At 41.6% G+C, this 21,739-nt stretch overlaps 1 long non-coding RNA gene across 2 annotated transcripts in view; it reads left to right on the top strand.

Annotated features, from left to right (window-relative positions):
* The window catches only part of LOC308310515, a 47,366-nt gene extending 30,052 nt beyond the window's left edge, over positions 1 to 17,314 (top strand). The window contains exons 4-7 of one of the 2 annotated variants that reach the window (XR_013963501.1): positions 7,187 to 7,337; positions 8,877 to 9,099; positions 14,870 to 14,949; positions 17,261 to 17,314. This is a non-coding gene — a long non-coding RNA (uncharacterized lncRNA). Of the gene's footprint in view, positions 1 to 7,186; positions 7,338 to 8,876; positions 9,100 to 14,866; positions 14,950 to 17,260 lie in introns of both variants that reach the window. The other variant, XR_013963502.1, reaches the window with a different exon arrangement.
* The last annotated feature ends 4,425 nt before the right edge of the window (positions 17,315 to 21,739 follow it).

Raw genomic sequence — 21,739 nt, 5'->3', positions numbered from 1 at the left:
TATACAAAGCCGCCTTTTCCCTTAAGCCACTTAAACCCTACGGTACAGTATATACTTTGTTTACCGCGGTCCAACAGGGGGTCTATAAACCCCTCCTTCTTTCCTTGCCTCATGATGCAAAAAAGCCACACCCATTTCCACCTGACCAGATTGTCTGCCATTTTGCGTTTTCTTCGAAACACACAGTTTATGCTATAGTAGGCCTATAGTCCATGGGCCAGACCAGAAGTTGGGAAGAACGTACGGTGGCAAAATCTCTTTGATACCATTTTGTGTGTAGTACACTGAATGTTTTCCCCACAAAGACCAAAGATTATAGTGGAATCCATGTAGTGTTCGGCCGTCATGTTCTCCTCCATGGAAGAGATGCCGGGGTGGCAAGCCCTCAACTAATTATCATGTGGAAGACATGACGTCGGGTGACTCGGGACGGACAGCGTCAGGAGAAATAAGTTCCTGTCAAGTACCAGCACCAAAGACAAGCTGAATGTTTATTAGCAAACACTACAGCACTTTCAGGGGAAACACCAGAGTTTCATGGTAACAGCAAGGCAGGATATCCACTGAAATTGTATCTCAACAGCTTGCAAGAATAGACTGACATGGATATTATACTTATACTGCACAGCCTGGATGCTGTTGGAAGTGGTACTGTACACAACTAGACAAACTAGAATTTGCCACCTAGAGTGCTATCCCGCAAGTTTTGTCCAAAACTCACACAAATCAGTACACATTCAGGATCAGGATGTTACAGTATCAGTCTGAAACCGTTTCAGGTTTTTTCATTCCAGTTGGCTGCAATTGGCTTCCAACGTTTGTGGGAGACATCATGAATGCAGCTATTTTCAGAGCTGGTATGTGGACTTCATGTCTGCTAACTATCTATACATTTCCCTTATTTCCACACCTCAGTGTTTGTAACTGGCAGTGTGTTAGTTGCCACCGTTGGCGATGTTAGGTATTGTCGTTGATTGGCCTGACTGCTCACGTGGTGGCTGAGAGTTTTTAAATAGTAGTGGAAGATTTAAGGCCGATTTTTTTCGCCGTTAACTTCAAGTCATGATGCAGAGAACCTTTTTGGCATGGAAGTACCTTAGGATCATAGGAAAAGATTTATCCAAAGACACAAGCTGCATTACCTTTCATTTCTGAATTATACACCTTTTTCAAAATGGCCGCCACCATTTACAGCAATACAGCATAGCCCGTATCTTTGTTTCTGTCAGAGCTATAATAATAATATTGGTGCCAAAGTATACATTTTTAGGGTCAAGGAATCCAATTAAATAGATTTCAAGACTAAAAAATCTAAAAGTTCTCTCGTTACCATGACAACGGGGGTAAAATATGCACATTTCATTCGAAAACATACGTTTTAACAGGGTAACTTTACCCCCCCTTATCCACTAAAACTTTCATTTAGTTTCCTCTTTGACTTGGAAGTACCTTAGGGTCATAGGAAAAGATTTATCCAAAGACACAAGCTGCATCACCTTTCATTTCTGAATTATACACCTTTTTCAAAATGGCCGCCACCATTTACAGCAATACAGCATAGCCCGTATCTTTGCTTCTGTTAGAGCTATAATAATAATATAAGGGTCAATACCATGACAATGGGGTTGCAAATCCTATTCACATAATGTATACGAGACAAGTATTTGCAGAGAGCCATGTATGCTCTGACACGCAGCATTTTCAAGGTGCCTGTTGTGGGGGATTCTGTAGTCTTACTGGGGGTCTTCAATGCACGTGGGCAATGAGACACTTGGGAGTGGCGTGTTTGGGAGGAACGATCTCCCTGATCTGAACCCGAGTGGTGGCTTGTTATTGGACTTCTGTGCCTATCATGGGCTGACCATAACAGTTATGGTCAGTATATGGTATCCCAGGAGACTCGGGACAGCCAGTTAAGCAACTCCACAGTGGAAAAGCCCCAGAAGTTGGTGAGATCCGTCGAGAAATGCTGAAGGCTCTGGGTGTTGAGGGGATTGGTTGACACTTGACACATATTTTCAACATAGGGACAGATAGGGTGAGAAGTTCAGTCATGCTTATTCTTTTGGAAAGGAGCCATCTTAGGTGGTTCGGGCATCTGGTTAGGATGCTTATCGGGCATCTCCCTTTAGGGAGGTCCTCGATGCACGTCCCACTGGGAGGAGACCCCTGGGAAGACCAAGGATGAGATGGAGGGATTACAACCATTAATTGGCCTTGGAACGCCTCTGAATCCCCCAGGAGGAAGTTACTAATGTTGCTCTGGAGAGGGAAGTCTGTAGCTCTGGTGGAGCTGTTGCCCCTATGACCTGAAAGGGAAGGATTTCGAGACGCAGTCGTGGAGGAGAGGGTACGCTTCGGGGAGCTAATGGTTGCTTCACTGCTTTTTGCAGATTATGTTGTCGAGTGTGTGGTGGCCATAGGAAGAGGATCAGCATCTCCAAATCTGAGGCCATGGTACTCAGCAGGGAACCGCTGTATTGTGCAATGCTGGGGAATTTTTTATGTCAACTTGTTGAGACTTATTTGATTAATTACAATTGTGATGGTCTGCGTCTCCAAATCTGAGGCCATGGTTCTCAGCAGGAAACCGTGGATTGTGCAGTCCGGGTAGGGAATGAGGCATTACCCATGCAGGTTAAGGAGTTCAAGTATCTCGGGGTCTTGTTCACGAGTCAGGGGAGGACGGACAAGGAGATCAGCCGGAGAATCGGAGCGGCAGGGGTGGTATTGCAGTCGCTGTACCGCACTGTTGTGACAAAAAGAGAGTTGAGCCAGAAGGCAAAGCTCTCTGTCTACCGAGCAATCTTCGTTCCTACTCTCACCTATGGTCATGAAGTGTGGGTCATGACCGAAAAGAATAAGGTCACGAATACAAGCGGCCGAAATGAGTTTTCTTCGACGGGTGGCTGGCATCTCCCTTAGAGATAGGGTGAGAAGTTCAGTCACACGAGAGAGACTCGGAGTAGAACCGCTGCTCCTTCGCCTTCGGAGTCAGCTGGGGTGGTTCGCGCATCTGGTTAGGATGCCTCTCGGCCGCCTCCCTAGGGAGGTCCTCGACACACTGGGAAGAGACCCCGGAGCAGACCAAGGCGCAGTTGGAGGAAATACATCAACTCACAGGCCTTGGAACGTCTCAGAATCCCCCAGGAGGAAGTCACTAATGTTGCTCTGGAGAGGGAAGTCTGGAGCTCTCTGGTGGAGCTGTTGCCCCGCGACCCGACTACGGATAAGCGGTTGAAGATGGATGGATGGATGGATGGTGATGGTAATGAGAAAAACATTGGGGTTTTTTTAGCGGCGCTCCTATATGCACAGCTTTGTGTGTTCGTGTGTGCATGAGCACGGAATGTGCTCAGCTGATTGGCTGATGATGTATGATGATATGAGTGGAAATGAGCAAAATTTTATAACAGAAGCAAAAACATTAGATCTGCTGTATTATTGTAAATGGTGGCGGCCATTTTAAAAATGTGTATATTTCGTAAATGAAGGGTGATGCAACTCGTCTCTTTGGATAAATCTTTTCCAATTGCCCTAAGGCACTTCCATGCCAAAGGGAAAACTAAATAAAAGTTTTAGGGGTGAGGGGTGGAAAGTTACCCTGTTAAAACATATTTTACGATTTAAATTCGCATATTTAACAGCTATTGTCATGGTAACGAGAAAACTATTGGGTTTTTTATTCTTGAAATCCATTTAATTGGATTCCTTGACCCTAAAAATTTATACTTTGGCACCAATATTATTATTATAGCTCTAACAGAAGCAAAGATACGGGATATGCTGTATTGCTGTAAATGGTGGCGGCCATTTTGAAAAAGGTGTATAATTCAGAAATGAAAGGTAATGCAGCTTGTGTCTTTGGATAAATCTTTTCCTATGACCCTAAGGTACTTCCAAGCCAAAGAGGAAACTAAATGAAAGTTTTAGTGGATAAGGGGGGGTAAAGTTACCCTGTTAAAACGTATGTTTTCGAATGAAATGTGCATATTTTACCCCCGTTGTCATGGTAACGAGAAAACTTTTAGATTTTTTAGTCTTGAAATCTATTTAATTGGATTCCTTGACCCTAAAAATGTATACTTTGGCACCAATATTATTATTATAGCTCTAACAGAAGCAAAGATACGGGCTATGCTGTATTGCTGTAAATGGTGGTGGCCATTTTGAAAAAGGTGTATAATTCAGAAATGAAAGGTAATGCAGCTTGTGTCTTTGGATAAATCTTTTCCTATGACCCTAAGGTACTTCCATGCCAAAGAGGAAACTAAATGAAAGCTTTAGTGGGTGAGGGGGGGTAAAGTTACCCTGTTAAAACATTTTTTTTCGAATGAAATTTGCATATTTTACCCCTGTTGTCATGGTAACGAGAAAACAATTGGGTTTTTTATTCTTGAAATCTATTTAATTGGATTCCTTGACCCTAAAAATGTATACTTTGACACCAATATTATTATTATAGCTCTAACAGAAGCAAAGATATGGGGTTTGGTGTAATAGTGGGTTATTGTCGGCGGCCATTTTGAAAAACATGTATATTTCATAAATGAAGGGTGATGCAGCTTGTGTCTTTGGATAAATCTTTTAGTATGACCCTAAGGTAATTCCATACCAAAGGGTTTCTCTGCATCATGACTTGAAGTCAAACGTGTCTTAAATCTTCCACTATAGAATAGATTTTTGTTAAAGTGGGAGTGCAATGGATTTTTGGGGCATTTTATTTTGTAGCTTCAGTCTGAAACGGAACCAATCAGAGTGTTGCATCCCTTTATTTGGTTATTCTGAGTGGCCAAAGAGCATTGGTCACACCTCCAGGTCTTTAGTTTACTCAAGTTAGGTAATAAGACCTGGTAAAACGCAAAATACAACCCTAATGCTTGGAATGTGTTCAGAATCATGAATAACCCCTAGTTTGACATGTCACATGCTACTTAAAGCATATTTCAAAATTAAAATATAGTATAGTGGTATAGTGGTACCCCAACGTTCAACCCCTGATTTTACCATGATCCAAAATTTACAGTGTATACTAATCCATTTTTTTAATGTTATTTGAATGACCCTAAGGGCAGATTCATACTCCTATTTTAGAGCCGAATAAAAGTCGGTTCGGCTACAATGTGACGTCATTTGAGGTTCGGGGGGGGGGGGGGGGGGGGGTACCGTCCTAAAGTCGACTCTTCGGTGCTACTGAAAATTTCTGACGAGCCGAAATCATTTCGGCACTACAGCGCCGAAACAGCTGTAAAATAGGAGTATGGCCCTTAGGATCATAAAAAAAACCTTGAACGATTACTATTGCAATTTCTTTTGGGTCACGCCCCTTGACTGGCATATAATGCCTTCCCAGCAGTGTTCATTTTCATGGTGGCCGACTGGCCGTCAGGGTAATGGTGGCCCTCTCAGGCACTGACTTCCCCTCTATTTAAGAGGCTTCTTTGGCAGAGTCCATGCTCTCCCTATAGCCACCATGCAGCCACATGACCCACTGCATTTTGATTTGTTTGTTTTCTGTTTTGTGTTCAAACAGACACAGACGCAGTTATATGGTCACTCCCAAATATCACGGCAGCCCCGAGCCTATCACTGATGTCACCTGATTGTGTGTGTGTGTGTGTGTGTGTGTGTGTGTGTGTGTGTGTGTGTGTGTGTGTGTGTGTGTGTGCGCGCGACGGCACTCCATCTTTAAGGAACCAGAATCGTTGAAATTTTAAAGTATCCTAAGGGCCGATTCATACTCCTATTTTACCGCTGTTTCGGCGCTGTAGTCACAAATTTTCAGTAGCACCGAAGAGCCGACTTTAGGACGGTACCCGCCCCCCCCCCCCCCCCCCCCCCGAACCTCAAATGACGTCAAATTGTAGGCTCTACAGCGCCGAACCGACTTTTATTCAGCTCTAAAATAGTATATTTTAGTATGAATCGGCCCTAACCCTGTCTTGGAGATACTGTACACTTTGGTCTATGATCTGTCGGATTTTGTCCTGGAGGTTAACCAGTGCAGCCTGAATTCACAAGAACAGAAAAGTAAAATATAACCTGACTAATGAAGGGCACCTCTTTACCAGTCTAAACTGGTTGTAATATCAAAAGGCAGTGAACAATACCACAGCAATGAAAGGTTACACCAATGTATACATACCGCTACTCTGTGCTATATCACCATTCTTCCTGCAACTGTCGCTATTCTTTATTTAAAATTTGCATAATTGAAAATGTTACACAGTATGATTTTTTTGTCAGTTTTATTCAAAGTCAAATAATATAGATACAATAAATATAAATACAATAATACAATGTGAATGAACAGATCTGACATAAATAAAACAGTATCAGTAAAATTACAACCTTGTTGCCTTAAATAATATGTAGATATGAGACCATGATTTATGACGAGATTAAATAATAATGGTAATGTTAAATTGCCAATAAATTAAAACAAATAACACATGATTGATTAGAATGTAAACATGGAATTACTCTACGAGTAATGAGGCCTAAATTGTGCAAATCAGGTGTTTTGATGGAAACCCATTTCCAGCCTTATAACTTCATCTTTCTCTCTCGGTTGACTGCGACTCAGCCTGGCTACTCCTGTCATCGAACTGGAGCATCGAGCTGATCGTCAGCCTAAGAAGAGTGGGACCCTGGACATTTCTTATCTACAATCTTAGACGCGGCGGTGTAGATCTCCTTAAACTCCGCTAGAGCCTTCTTCTGGTTCTCCAAATCATTCACCTGCGCAGAGAGAATGGGGACGGGGGACGGGGGTGGATGAAAAGAGCATTTTCATGTCAAGGACCCCAAATGTATTTAGCCTTGGACCCCCATCCGTATGTTTAATACATAAAAAAACTAGAAAATAGCAGTTCACAACACATTGCGAACTATTTTCCAATGGCCGATTTATAGTATTATACGGTTAAGATGGTTAAACAGATATTGATGCTTTAACTATGTTTTTACCCTTTAAATAGCCAGTAATTACAACTATGATATCCTGTCATCTTCCATCAGTGGGATCATCATTATGATAAATAACTGGTAAAACACCTGTTGTATCGCCCACGGCATTTGAAGACATACAGGGCTTTGAGGAAAGAGAGAGAAGCAGACAGACAGACAGACAGTCACCTACCTGTATTTTGTCCAGTTTATTGAGGACTGTTTTCATCTTTTCCAGGTCTTTGCTGTAGTATTGAGTCTTCAGGTGAGCCACAGCAGTGGTGAAGTTGGCCACAGCGGCACGCACTTCCGGCGTGGCCAGGAGGCCGTCGTTGGTGGGACTCGTTGGGCGCAGGATGCTGGACAGGATCCGTAGATAGACGCCCAGGGTATGGTTCATCAACACAATCTGCTCATGTTTCTGTGGACACACACATACACGCGCGCACACACACACACGCACACGCACACGCACACACACCACCAGTAGAATGCCATTATAAATGCATTCTTATAAAGGATGAATGGATACTGACTGTAGATAGATAGACAGATAGATCGATCTAGATAGGGAGGGAGGGGGGGGTGAAGATAGGGGTGTGTGTGTGTGTGTGTGTGTGTGTGTGTGTGTGTGTGTGTGTGTGTGTGTGAGAGAGAGAGAGAGAGAATACATGTTTTGTACATATTTCATCAGTATATGAATTATGAATCGTTTACATACCGAAAAGGACATGATGGTATCGCTCACAGAGCTGAAGATAGGAGAGTCACCAACTGATCTGTCCGTTAAGCTCTACAACACACACACACGCACACGCACACACACACATTATTATCACATACTGTACACACTCACAATGTATACACAGTTCCTGGCATAAATCATTTAAACAATATGTTTTGCAGAGTATATTAATGTATAATATTATTATTATTATTACTACACAGCTTGTTTGAATCACTGAACTCATCAAGTTATATTTTTAATAATGCCGAACTCAATAATCAAAACTGTCTAGTCAAAGGAGCACCTGGCGCATATCAATCTGCATTGCTTGATTTTTGCCGTATCCAACATTGCAGTCATGTAAACAAACACACAATGTAATTAATTTACAGCTAAACAGTACACTCAAGAATGTTTTTGAAAACATTTGAAGGTAAATTAGACAATGCAGTAACCAAATATTGATTCTATCAACCCGAGCCAACCGCCTGGCACAACTTAACGGACTACTTTCATTTATTACTGTAAGCAATGAAATCCTTTTCAAATCAATCAGATAGTTTTCTTGTTACTTAAGTTTTGGGTCAATGTATTCATCAAGTAGCCATGTAATAAGCCAAATAATCATTGGAGAGCGGGTCATTATTGAGAAATTCAGGGTGATAAAGACGCTACATATCGGGGTCTAATTATCCTGTCCGAGTTTATTTTCCAATAATTATCCGCTCCCCATTGATCGTCTACATCGTAAGTGTCTGGAGGATAAATGTGGACCCTGGTGTTGGTAGGACACCCTGCCTGAAGGTCATAAGCACAATGCACCCCCCCTGAGGAACTGAACGCGGTCCGATGTAAAGGGTTCACAAATCATGCCACACAGTGGAATTAAATCAATGTCTGCAAAAATAGTCACGTATGTCCCACTTCAATGGGCTACCAAAACCATGACATTTTCAATGCACATCCCACTTTAACAGGGAGCCTAATGTGTTCAATGCACAGCGTTCTACACAAAGTTGAACAATTTTCATCTTGAAAATGCCAAACATGACTACTCGGCGCAGAATATATAGACACTCACATCTACTCACTCACATTTTTAGCATACAAGTAGCGTACTTGTACTACCCCGCATCCCACTTTTCCTGAGTGTGTGTGAACTCACCAGGAGCGAAATGATGTTGTTGTGTGTTTCTTTCAGTTTGGCTGGGATAACGCCACCACCGCAGGAAACGGCTTTAGAGTCCTCCGGTCCAATAGATTTAGACTCCACTGGTCCACAGCAGGTCCACACCAGTAGCATCACCGCACTCAACAGCACTCTCTGGACTGCCATACTGGTACTCTGGTCAACGGACTGGTCTGGGAGCAGCGGGAGATCTCAGTAGAACACAAATCTGCCAGGAATGTTTGCCTGTCTGCCTGTGAGTATTATGTGTCTGTCTGTCTGTGTGTCTGTGTCCGTTTCTTGGTTGTGTTGTTTGTACCTCTGTTGTATTAGTGTGCTTGCACCATGTGTTGAATACAGTGCTCTATGTCAGTGTGTTTGTAAATTGTAGAGTAGGTAACAGGTTTATATAGCCAGTCTGCAGTGTTTGTGTGTGTGGCATTTGGGGTTTCAGTGGCTGAAACAAGACGCATCATCATGATGCTTTCCTCTAACTAGCTGCAGCACTGCTGCTAAACTCAGACCTTGGAGAATCCCAGCATAGTGTACGTAGCTGCATGTCTTTAAAGGCGTGTGTGTGGTGATGTACCACATCCAGGCATTGACTCAATGCCTCAGTATTTTCTAATTAGAAAAGGACACTATCTTCCAGGTAAATCTATAACTGCCATATACACTGTTCCATGTGGAACCCCCTGACACAGATCCACTGTGTTCCACAGATATTTATCATAACCTTCACCAAACTGGTTGGTTGGTGTGGAAATTCATAGGCCTATATTCTAAGATGCAGGGCGATGTGGACCTGCATGGGCAACGCCAACGCTACATTGATATGACTTGATTTTCCACTTCCGGAGGCAATGTCACATTGAACTGTACACTGCATGCTAGCCTAACGCTATTTGAGGGCAGCTGGCTGAGAGAGGCTGAGATCAGCAACAAGCCCTAAAAACTCACCCAGTATCTGGGTACGTTTCTCAGTTTTACTACACACAGTAAAATCAATCACACGCAAACGCAATTCACGGCAGGGGACAGATTGCGTGTACGTGAATAAACAGGCTTCAAAATAAAAGCAATGCCATTTTAGTCCACGCATAAGGTGAAATTAGAAGGTGTGTTTGATTTTTAATTAATCTTTCACCTTTAAGTAACGTTTCATGGGTCACGGTCAGAGTCAGCCAAAGGGCGTATTTGGCCCCCGGGCCATGTAATGAATTAAGGTCAGCAGGTAGCAAGTTACCTACTTGGACTAGGAAAGTACCCAGTGGTGGAAAAAGTACTCAATTGTTTTACTTAAGGAAAAGTACCAATACTGCAATTTAGAACTACTTCGTTACAAGTAAAAGTACAGAATTTAAAGTGTACTTGAGTAAAAGTACATAAGTATCAGCATCAAAATGTACTTAAAGTACTAAAAGTATTGCAGAATGTCCCATTTCACAATTTCAAAATGTGTACAAAATCTATTGAAAATAGCCGATCTACAAGCTCACAATGCGTCACAACGCCACACATTGTGAGCTTGTAAATCGGCTATTTTCAAATTGCCAAAATGTATAGCGTTGAAGTGGAATTTATGTTTTCTAATCAAAATTAAAATCTCCAAAGTAACTAGTAACTAAAATGTTCAAATAATTGTAGTGGAGTAAAAGTACAAATTTTGGCTACGAGATGTAGTGGAGTAGAAGTAAAAGTACTGGAAATTGGAAATACTGAAGTAAAGTATAAATACCTCAAAGTTGTATTGAGGTATTTATACAGTATTTGTATAGTACAGTACTTAAGTTAACGTACTTAGTTACTTTCCACCACTGGTGACGGGTTACTACAAAGAAATAAAACTTGAGACGGTTGATGATGACCTATGACTTCTGTCATCATTCCGAGGAAAGAAGTAGTATACCATTTATATGTACAGGATTCAATAAATCAATTAAATCAAACCAAACTTGACGGGTACATCAGTTTCCTGCGTGACCTCCTGTTGGTGGCGGAGCAGTTCAGAGTTCAATACTACATCTATTTGTTGTGTGTGTGTGTGTGTGTGTGTGTGTGTGTGTGTGTGTGTGTGTTTTAAAGGAGAATTCCATACTAAAAGGCTTTCTTACCTTTCTTTGTAGTTTTTACGTCCCCATCAAAGAGGTCCAGGTGTTATTTTGTGCAAAAACTCCTTATTGGCTGTTTCCCCTACCATAAGCCCTAAATGAATTGCATTGAATTGAATGGGAATTGAATGGGGCTATGGGGTGTTGTGCTAATTCGCTTATTTCCATCGCTCAAAATTATAATTTCTTTGTATATATCCTCTCTTCATAATGTAAATAATATCCCAAGCGGCACACTTTACTACTTATTTCGATGGAAATAAGCGAATTAGCATAACACCCCATAGCCCCATTCAATTCCCATTCAATGCAATGCAATTCATTGAGGGCTTATGGTAGGGAAAATAGCCAATAAGGAGTTTTTGCACAAAAAAACACCTGGACCTCTTTGGTGGGGACGTAACGACTACAAAGAAAGATAAGAAAGCATTCTAGCATGGAATTCTCCTTTAATGGACTACTTTCATTACCGTAAGCAATGTAATTCTTTTAAAATCAATCACAGTTATGTTATTACTTTTGGGTCATGTATTTATTAAGTAGCAGTATAATAAGCCATATAATCAATGTTGGTAAGCCTTGCCGAGCCATGAGGCCCATAGGGCAGGAGCCTAGCTCCTGTTTCTGTAGCGTGAGGCAGCTTGATGTACAAGTACACCCCCTGGACATGACGCTAGTATGTCGCAGGGACTTACCCCCAATCCAACCCTTGATGCCGAGTGCCAAGCAGGGAGGCACTGGGTCCCTGAATCTTTAGTATGGGGGATCGAACCCCAGCCTCCAAGTCCCAGGGTGGACACTAGTCTAACCACAAGGCCACTGAGCTGGTAATCAATGCGGGTCATTATTGAGAAATAAACCCGTTCAGGGTGATAAAGATATGACTGCTGTTCAGTCATATCTCCTTCTGGACAACTCAGCATGTCAAAGTCAAAGCACTGAGGTCCCAAATGACACAACGGCACATTGAATCCAGTGTTTAGTGTTTATCGGGGGAAATACTGTCCGATGTTCCAATACCCAGGAGAGACTTGTGGTACTTTTTAGTTTATATTGTACCCTAGATGTTGGTTGTCTACAATATAATACAAATTGCCATTGTATTGTCATTTTACAATATAAATATATATAGCAAGAAAGGTTGTTGTACTGTCAGGTGCTAGAGTTTCAAAGTAGTTGTTTGACGTAACGTGACAATTGCTTTTGCTATGGAAGTGGTTAACACTGCAGTGCTCGTCAGTTTGGTGTGGCCTGTCCAGTTTTTAAATGTTGCAAGCCACAGTTTTAGTGATTCTGTTGGCTAGTCACACGTGATCTGTGTGGTGCTTCATAGGCTGTCCACACAGGAAGTGGATAGACGACAACTTGCCGCTCATCTTGCCATGGCTAAGAGTAATGCATATTATAATTTAGCATACATTGCATTGACCTAAGTTTTGCTCACAGGAAGAACAAGCTATGATATGACAACAATTGTTTAAGGATTTACTCTTTATTGTGGCAACTATACACACAACACATACAGTACACAACCAAACAAACCAAGACAGACATCACAGTCATGGTGTCACACCAAAACGGGTCATCATAAATTATGACCAAATGAATGAATGCCATGACACAACACTACACAACACTATAGTCCCACAAGTGGCCAGTCATCCGTGTCCGTGTGTGTGTGTGTGTGTGTGTGTGTGTGTGTGCGTGCGTGTGTGTGCGCGTTCTGGATTATTTCTTAGAAGTCTGAGTTTCCTTGCAGACAACAGCAGCAGTTACAACCAATGATGATACTTTCCAAACCACAAACATTGTACAGAGGACAGACACATATTGTTACAGACAGTACAAGTAAGACTGGGCTAAAAAATATATTACATATATAGAACCAATAACCGACTTATACAACAATTATACAAACTTTCACATGTATGGGGATTTTGAGTTATACACTGACGGGAATTGCACGTTTTCATCATAGCAAGTGGGACCTTGGGATCGGCAACTATCAAATATCTAAATACTGAATCAAGCTACTAAAATCTGTCTGGGGTGCTCAACAAAGCCCGGATAGACATCAATATGACCCCAGACATGTTTGAACGTGAAATATCCCTTCAAGTGTGGTCTCTGTTACAACATCTCTAGCTCTATGTTTTTGACAAGAATATTGTTTTGACAAAAATAGAATTTTGACAAAAATAGAATTTTGACAAAAATAAAAAATTGACAAAAACTGAATTTTGACAAAAATAGAATTTTGACAAAAATAGAATTTTGACACAAATAGAATTTTGACAAAAATAGAATTTTGTGACCACAATAAAGAGCATGAGGGATGTAGTATTTGTAAGGACAGGCTGTTGCAGGGTATATTTTCATAGAGCATGGCACCGTGCATTCACGTTGCACGCCACTAACCACAGAGTTCCTCATGCTGATTAACTCTCTCTCTCTACCTTCATGTGAATGCTGTAATTTTGCTTCACAGTTGAGTGCCAACCGGCATGGCAGAAAGGAGTTAGTGTGGTTGCCGTAACAGGGCACATACTGTATGCTCCACAGTGCTTAATTTATTATGAAAACAGTGGCATCAAACATAACGTTTCGGCCATGGTTGGCCTTCATCAGGCGACAACCCTAACAGGGCAACCAGACTATAGTAATTGCCTGACTTTATTATTTATAGAGTAACCCCAAAAGTTTGCTGGGTGCAGGGTCCCTGTGACGTCATGTGGGTCAATACATAATTACTTGCGCAAGCAGAGCGTGCAAGTAATAGTTTTTGTCCATGTCGCCGTTTGATGCGTATGCGCCGTGCCAGCGTATGACGTAATGACTACTTGTGCTTGATATGACAGTGGTGTCAGATTACATACATGTATACATAGGGCATTACCAGTTATACCCTGACGTCATATGCTGCTATGATACATACGCATACGCAAAGTAACCACAGTATAAGTTAATCAACTTACAAATTACATCTTTATCCACATCTTTATTACGTCATCATTGAGAGCTAGTTATACCAGTTACAACTGACGTCATACTGTATGCTGCTACGATACATACGCATCAAACGGGGCATACGCAAAGTAACCACAGTATACCGCTAATCAACTTACAAATTACATATACATGCATTTCCTTTAATCCACCCGACACTGATCGACATATATGTCACCATCGAAAGCTGTCTCTTACCATACTTAACAATACTACTTTTTTACCTCCAAAAACTAGGTATGTAGCAAATAGCTAAACCTAATAATTCAATATTTCAAACGTTCTTTCACAGAGAAGCTGAGATTTGACAGTTTGTAGCGGTCGACAGTACTTGTGCGCTCTGCTTGCGCACTAGTAGGCCATTTATGTCCTACTTGTGTGCAACAAGCAAGTAGGCACTCGACAGTGCAGTTCTAGTTATCATACTGTATTTAGCGAGCTAGTCAAGCCCACACTGTTTCTTCAGGAACAGTATTTCCCTCCCAAGGCCACAAACCACGACTCGCGTCGGTGCAACCACACTTGCAATTTCCCCAAATTGCTAATTTTCTAGTTCATTAGTATTAGTACATGTTATATATAAATATATTCTGTACCATCACCTTCCTATTACACATAACCACATACTGTAGGGTGGTATGGGTAAGGTTTTCTTATCGTAATTTTTGCCACACTGACTGACGCATCAGTTGACTCACTCACTTTGAGTCTCTCTCTCTCTCTCTCCTCTCTCACACACACACACACACACACACACACACACACACACACACACACACACGCACACACACACACGCACACACACACGCACACACGCACACGCACACACGCACACGCACACATACACACGCACACATACACACAGTTAAAATGTCTAATCTGAGTGTAATGACTGCTCTTGACCAGCAGATGGACACAGAACAACTACTAAACAGACAAACGATGCTCTTGAAGGGTGCTAGGAGAGGAGCGCAATGGAGATATATTTGGTGGGTAACTTTTTGCACACGCACACACACACACACACACACACACACACACACACACACACTGAATATTGTATTGTGTATTAAGGGGAGGAGAAACTGAGGGATTTGATTCAATTCAATTCAATTTTCAATTACATTTTATTAAAGTGTCAAATCACAACAAGTTGTCTCAAGACACTTTACAACCAACAAAGATCCACCCAGAGCAAGCAATATTGCGACAATGGTAACGAAAAACTCCCCTTTAGGAAGAAACGTCAGGCAGAACCCGACTCTATGGTGGGCGGCCGTCTGCCTCGACCGTGTCGGGGGAGAGAGGAGGAATAGGAAGAAAGAATAGAAGAGAGATGGACAGGGTGGGCTCCGTGGAGGGGCCTGGTCCACGTCTGGTCCAGGTCGTGCTCTGTGAGGCCCGGTCCACAGTCGGTTACACTTCTGATGGGCTCCATGAAGAGGCCTGGTCCACGGTCACACTTCTGATAGGCTCCATGAAGAGGCCTGGTCCACGGTCACACTTCTGATTGGCTCCATGAAGAGGCCTGGTCCACGGTCACACTTCTGATGGGCACCATGAAGAGGCCTGGTCCACGGTCACACTCGGCAGTCAATTGGGGGTTAATATTAGAGGTCCACGTAACTGCGAAGTGGAGGACGAAAAGAGACTCCGGGGAGGGATTCCCCGGATGTTGGGTTAGTGGCAGGCCTTACTGGAGCCTATACAGTGTATATTTCAAGCACTGCTGGGAGACAAACCCACACAAACAATGTACGATTATGGTATTTAGCAGACACACGACACAGGTGCCGGGTTTACAGGAGGTTCCCCATACTCAGTTCTCACCCTTATGACTTTGTCGGGTGAGCGAGTACTGGAGACAAGTCTAGCTATAGGCTTTGTCGTAGAGAAAGGTTTTTAACCTAGTCTTGAATGTGCTGAGCGTGTCAGCCCCACGGACCGAAGCCGGGAGAAGGTTCTACAGCTGAGGTGCCTGGGACCTAAACGCCCTGCCTCATATTGTAACTTTTGATCTTTTTGGGACAGTAAGCATTTTTGCATACTGTAAACGCACTGGTATTCTATTTGGTTTGTAGGGATCGATGAGTTCTTTGAGATATTATGAGTGTAATGTGTAATGACCGCTCTTGACCAGCAGATGGACACCTGACAAATAATGACATATATAATAATGTCATCATTTCTTGTTTTATTTTGGATATTTTCAAAATATTTTGAAGCCTCTTTAAACATATATAGGCCTATATATATATATATATATATATATATATATATAAAACCTTTTCACACAAAACCTTTTCACATGGGTGTCTGCAGCTAAAAACAGACAAACGATGCTCTTGAAGGGTGCTAGGAGAGGAGATATATTTGATGGGTAACTTTTTACATGCACACACACACACACACACACACACACACACACACACACACACACACACATACACACACACACACACACACACACACACACACACACACACACACACACACACACATACACATACACACACACACACTGAATATTGTATTGTGTATTAAGGAGACGAGAAACTGAGGGATTTGATAAAAACAAGTGTGTTTGAAAGAGGAGCAGGTTGACAGATTTAAAGAGAAAATTTGAAAATACTTTAATCAGTCTTGTTTCAGTCATCTTATGTACATTAATAAAATACATTTTAAATATTCTGAATGATCTATAAAAATAGAATTTATATCAATACAATAAATAGTGAAATAAATGAAAATAAGTTATTTTGAAAAACTACATTGCAGATTTATCTGTAGTTATTATCATTACAATTTCACATTTCAACATTCATTTCCAGTGACAATCAGGCAAATTAATTGTAAACAGTTTTTTCCTCCCTGGTACAATAAATAAATAAATTACACTACAGTCACATCTATCCTAGAGAACAAGAAATGATGACATAGTCATTATTTGTCAGGTGAAACAACAAGCGCTGTCTCCATTGTGCTGGGGACCGCCTGTAAACTCCTTCATGACCCCTGGGGGTCGTCAAACTCCTCTTATGAGAACCACTATACTAGAAGCACAGCAACCTCCTATAAGGTTTCTGGCTTCGCCTGCAAAACACCTTTTCTTCCTTTCCTCTGAAATATGTACGTATATTGCTTCTTCTTGTGCAAATCAATTCAAATCTAAAAATCCTTAATCTAAATAAAACAGGGGAGATGGTTTTGATGATGATAATAATGATGACGACGGCGACGAAGATACAAATGAATGTGGCGGTGATCACGGTGATGACTTTAATGTGTTTCCTTTCTCAGTTCGTCGATCCATCGCAGGATGAACGTGAACTCTCCTACGGCCTTGAATGCACCTCCTCTCCTCTTCTCTCCTCCTCTGCTCATCTGTAGGCAAACACAGTGAGTGACATGTTATTATTAATGATGGAGCAGGCTGCATTTCTGTTGTAGGCAGCTGCAACCAGGTGTGCCAGATGTTAATTGCAGTACCAGATGTATCAGGTGTTAAACAGGTTCAGTGTGCCAGATGTAAACACGTGTCATTTACTGTACCTTCCGGATCTTTCTTTCTAGTTTCTTGATGTTTTTGCGCCATTTAGACTTGGGGGACGGCACCTGAAAGCAAAAGAGTAATGTTAACCAAGTACGAGTAGTTCTCACACTTTCAAGATTGTTAAAAAATGTCCCAAAATATTAGATTTACAAGTTTGCAGTGCGGCAGAAAGTGACTCGCTGTGAGCTTGTATATCTGCTATTTTTGAGTGGTGCAACCACTCCTACAACCAGCAATGTCCATGTACCTGTGTACCTGTGTGTGTACCTGTGTGTGTGTCTATGAGCACGAGTATGTTACGTATTTATACCAGTAGGGGGCGCCAGAAACAGAGAGAGGGGTAGTGCTGTGTGTCTAATGAGAGAGAGAGAGAGAGAGAGAGAGAGAGAGGGAGGGGGGGGGGGGGGGGGGGGGGGAATTGCACCACTCAGTTCACACGTGTGTGATTTTTTAATAGTGTGTGTGTGTGTGTGTGCGTGTGACGTGCCATAAATGCGTGCGTGTGCATGCATGTGTGTGTACTCACACACAAGTGCAATGTGTCTTGCAGTCGGTTCAGTAGTTCAGGATAATGTCTGGGGAGCATGCTCTCTACAGGTTTACTGGCAAACACACTGTGCTGGTACACGTCCAATAGAAGCCTCAGCTCTGGCCAGCCAATCACGGGCTGCGGAGAGGAGAGACAATTAAAAGAGAAGACGGTTAATTGTACATTCTATATCAGCGACATTTAGAATCAACCAACAGTAAGGAGTACAAGGATCAGATCCTAGATCAGTTGATCCTGTGATCTCCAGAACAGAAACAACAAATGAGAAGAGAAGGAGAAGACATAAGTACATGAGGACGAAGAGGGAGAACCAACCTCTTTGCAGTTCATGGTGCAGAACTTTGGCAGCAATCTGTTTCCCTTTGTTCCGTTGTCCTTCTGAAAATAGTCATCATAACGATCATATTAATCAGAACAATAAAAAATACAATGGTTAATAGTTAATTTCACATGGAAAATCCACAAATCTACTGTACAAAGTTGAAGTTGTGGTATTCCTATATAATAATATTCTTTCAGATCTGATTCAGGCTAGATTTTGCTGCCAGTCTGAAGACACTGATCTGTGACAGATCCGATCTGGTCACTTGCAAATGCAGTGTGACTGGTCGGGCCAAAAGATCAGATTTGAGAAATAAAACAGATTTTAATCAGATTTGACTGTATGTGACTGCAGTCAACATGTGACCTAGAGGGAGAGAGGGAGAGCTCAATTGGCAAGAGAGTGAGGGAGTGTGCAAGCCTGGAGTATTTTATCCAAGAAGTTGTGTTTATTTTGACAGCAGATTTAGTTTTAGTCGTATAGTCTTTTGAATCAAATTCCATTTAGTTGTAGTCATCTGAAATTCTTTAGTTCATCAGTGAAAAGCATCAGTGAAATAACCCAGACAACGATGGGCAAGCAGGACGTTATCAGCTTGTTAATGATCACAAATCTAGATGATGTTGATAGTTGCATAATTCAGCACACACCAGAATGAATAACTTTTTTTCAACAGCCGTCAATGGGGAAACACGTTTGCCATTTCACGTCTATAAATAAATGTCTATAAATAAATGTCTATAAATCTGTAATCCTGGCATGTGCTGGATTATTTACATATCAACAAACACAGTGCCTGCACCTACATATTGCAATTACAATAATTTGATAAATGGATAAATGTTATTATCCATTTGTAGCTCTGAGAGCTTAACCCACTAAGACCTGTGGCCGATTCTGAAAACAGTTTTCTTAAAATCTTAAGTGGTTCTTAAACGTTTTCACGTAGAGAACCCCCACAATTATACGTATTTGGCCAGCGACTCTCTCTCTCTCTCTCTCTCTCTCTCTCTCTCTCTCTGTGTATATATATATATATATATATATATATATATATATCACTCATTCTTGAGATGAGGGACAAAAGTGGAAAAAACATGTCCCACACATAAGAGCCTTATTTTATGTAAAAAATAAATTAATTCATAAAAATAAAAGCACTTGCAAAGTTAAGTGTAATACAGTTGTGTATTATTATGCCCTTAATTTCATTATAATTGTTTTCATATTCCATCTGAATTAGTTAAAAGCAGGCCCTGTACCCAAAAAGGCCTGTATTTAGCCTGTCCCCAGCAAGTGGCCACAATTTCAAACTGCCAAAAAAGTGTCTAATACTGTCACAATCACATAAATATACATACTAAATTAAAGTAGATTGTCAACAACATAGCAAATAATATACACAGTTAATTTTAATTCATATTTTCTATTAAATATCTCATATCAAATGTTCGTCCCACGTCTCCGTCAACTCCGTCAGGTTTTTTTAAAAGTCTTAAATTAATCAGAAAATATTGTCGACAGATTTAGCCTGAAGACTCCTTTTCCAAGTCCCATTTATATTTGTTGCAACAGTGGAGTACCTGGTCTGACAAGCATTCAATTGTTTGATATTTTAAACAAACAATGTTGATAACAATGTGGTCACAGCTTTTACATGTCAACTCCGTCAGGACATTATTATGATCTTTGTTAAGAATTCAAAAATAATGTTTATTATTTTAGTTTAGGGGTTAGGTTTAGCTAACAAAATTAAGCAAAAACAAAATGGCTATGTTGTACTAAAGAGGGTTAAGATGAAAACAAATGCCATTTTGTCAACTCCGTCAGACGTCAACTCCGTCAGATTTTGTGTCTGACGGAGTTGACGTGTATCTGACGGAGTTGACAAAAGTGTTCCTAAAACAATAAAATTATTGTTTTTGAATAATGGGCAGTATTCTAATTTGGCACACAGTTAGAGCATGCCTTAAGGAACATTTTTGGCTATGGGGCCATCACAGATTTGTCTCGTGGTGACCATGGCAGCCATATTACAAAAGAGCCTCCACCTGATGTTATTTTACAATAACTCAAGTTCTACACCACCTAGGATCTTGATTCTGGTGACTAAGACCTCATTTTCAAGGATGAGGGATACAGTGGTACAATTTAGACTTTCCCTGTGACCATGGCAGCCATTTTTCAAAATGGCCGCCACCTGCTGTTATTTTACAATAACTCAAGTTCTACACCACCTAGGATCTTGATTCTGGTGACTAATCATACATTTTCAAGGATGTGGGGTACATTGGTAATATTTAGATTTGTCCTGTGACCATAGCAGCCATTTCTTTTTCAAAATGGCCGCCACCTGCTGTTATTTTACAATAACTCAAGTTTTAGACCACCTAGGATCTTGATTTTGGCGACTAATCATACATTTTAAAAGATGAGAAATACAGTGGTACTATTTAGATTTGTCCTGTGACCATGGCAGCCATTGTTTTTCAAAATGACCACCAACCTGCTGTTATTTTACCAATAACTCAAGTTTTAGACCACCAAGGATCTTGATTCTGGGGACTAATCATTACATTTTCAAGGATGATCTTTCTCTGGGAGAGGTAAGGGCTTATTTCAGGTGCAGGTTGAGTTTCTACTGACAGGACATTAAAAGGAGGTGGGCTTTCTGGCCTTTGACTTGCCCCTTTCAGGTACAGATGCACAGTTTGACTTCACTGGCCACTGCAGGGAACTGTGGGGGAGAAACTTTGGTCTCTTGACACCCCGATTAGGTTCAGGGTTTTTTTTGGTGGAGACTTGCCTTTCATGACATCTTTGCTGCAGCAGTTGATCTCCTTATTGCCAGTGGTGGCACACTCTGGGTCTCTGGGGCATTGTATCTTGGTGGCCTCCTGCCAGTGTTTCTCCATCCTTCTCCTGAGCTCTGTGTTCTGGGGCTCTGTTATAGTCAACTTACATTGTCTTGGCTGGAGATTGCTTTCCTGCAGGGTCCAGCCCAGTCTTGTGCAGATGGCTGCTGGCCCACCTGGAGGCCCCAACCTCACGTGTTCGGTTGGTGTGATTAGGTGGGGTGGTCTTCCCCAATCAGGATGAGGGGTTTGACCCTTTCAAACGGCAGTCTGGCCAAGTGTCTATATTTAGTTGTGAGTTTAGATACAGGATACGATTGCTCACCCAGCCCCAGGTGACATGAGGTGAAGGCTCCTTTGATTTGGTAACATTGCTTTGGTTGACATGCTGGGGACACAGAGAAAGACACTGATGCCTTCAGTGTCTGCACATCCTGCCTGATGGTCCTGAAGCCAAATCTTCTGTCTTCAGTCTTTCGCTCACTGTTCACTGCTCACT

This window comes from Protomyctophum bolini (assembly GCF_963924005.1).
Source record: "Protomyctophum bolini genome assembly, chromosome: 23".
Classification (NCBI taxonomy): Eukaryota; Metazoa; Chordata; class Actinopteri; order Myctophiformes; family Myctophidae; genus Protomyctophum; species Protomyctophum bolini.
The sequence above is the reverse complement of the archived record's forward strand: the minus strand, read 5'-3'. Positions and strand labels throughout refer to the sequence as shown.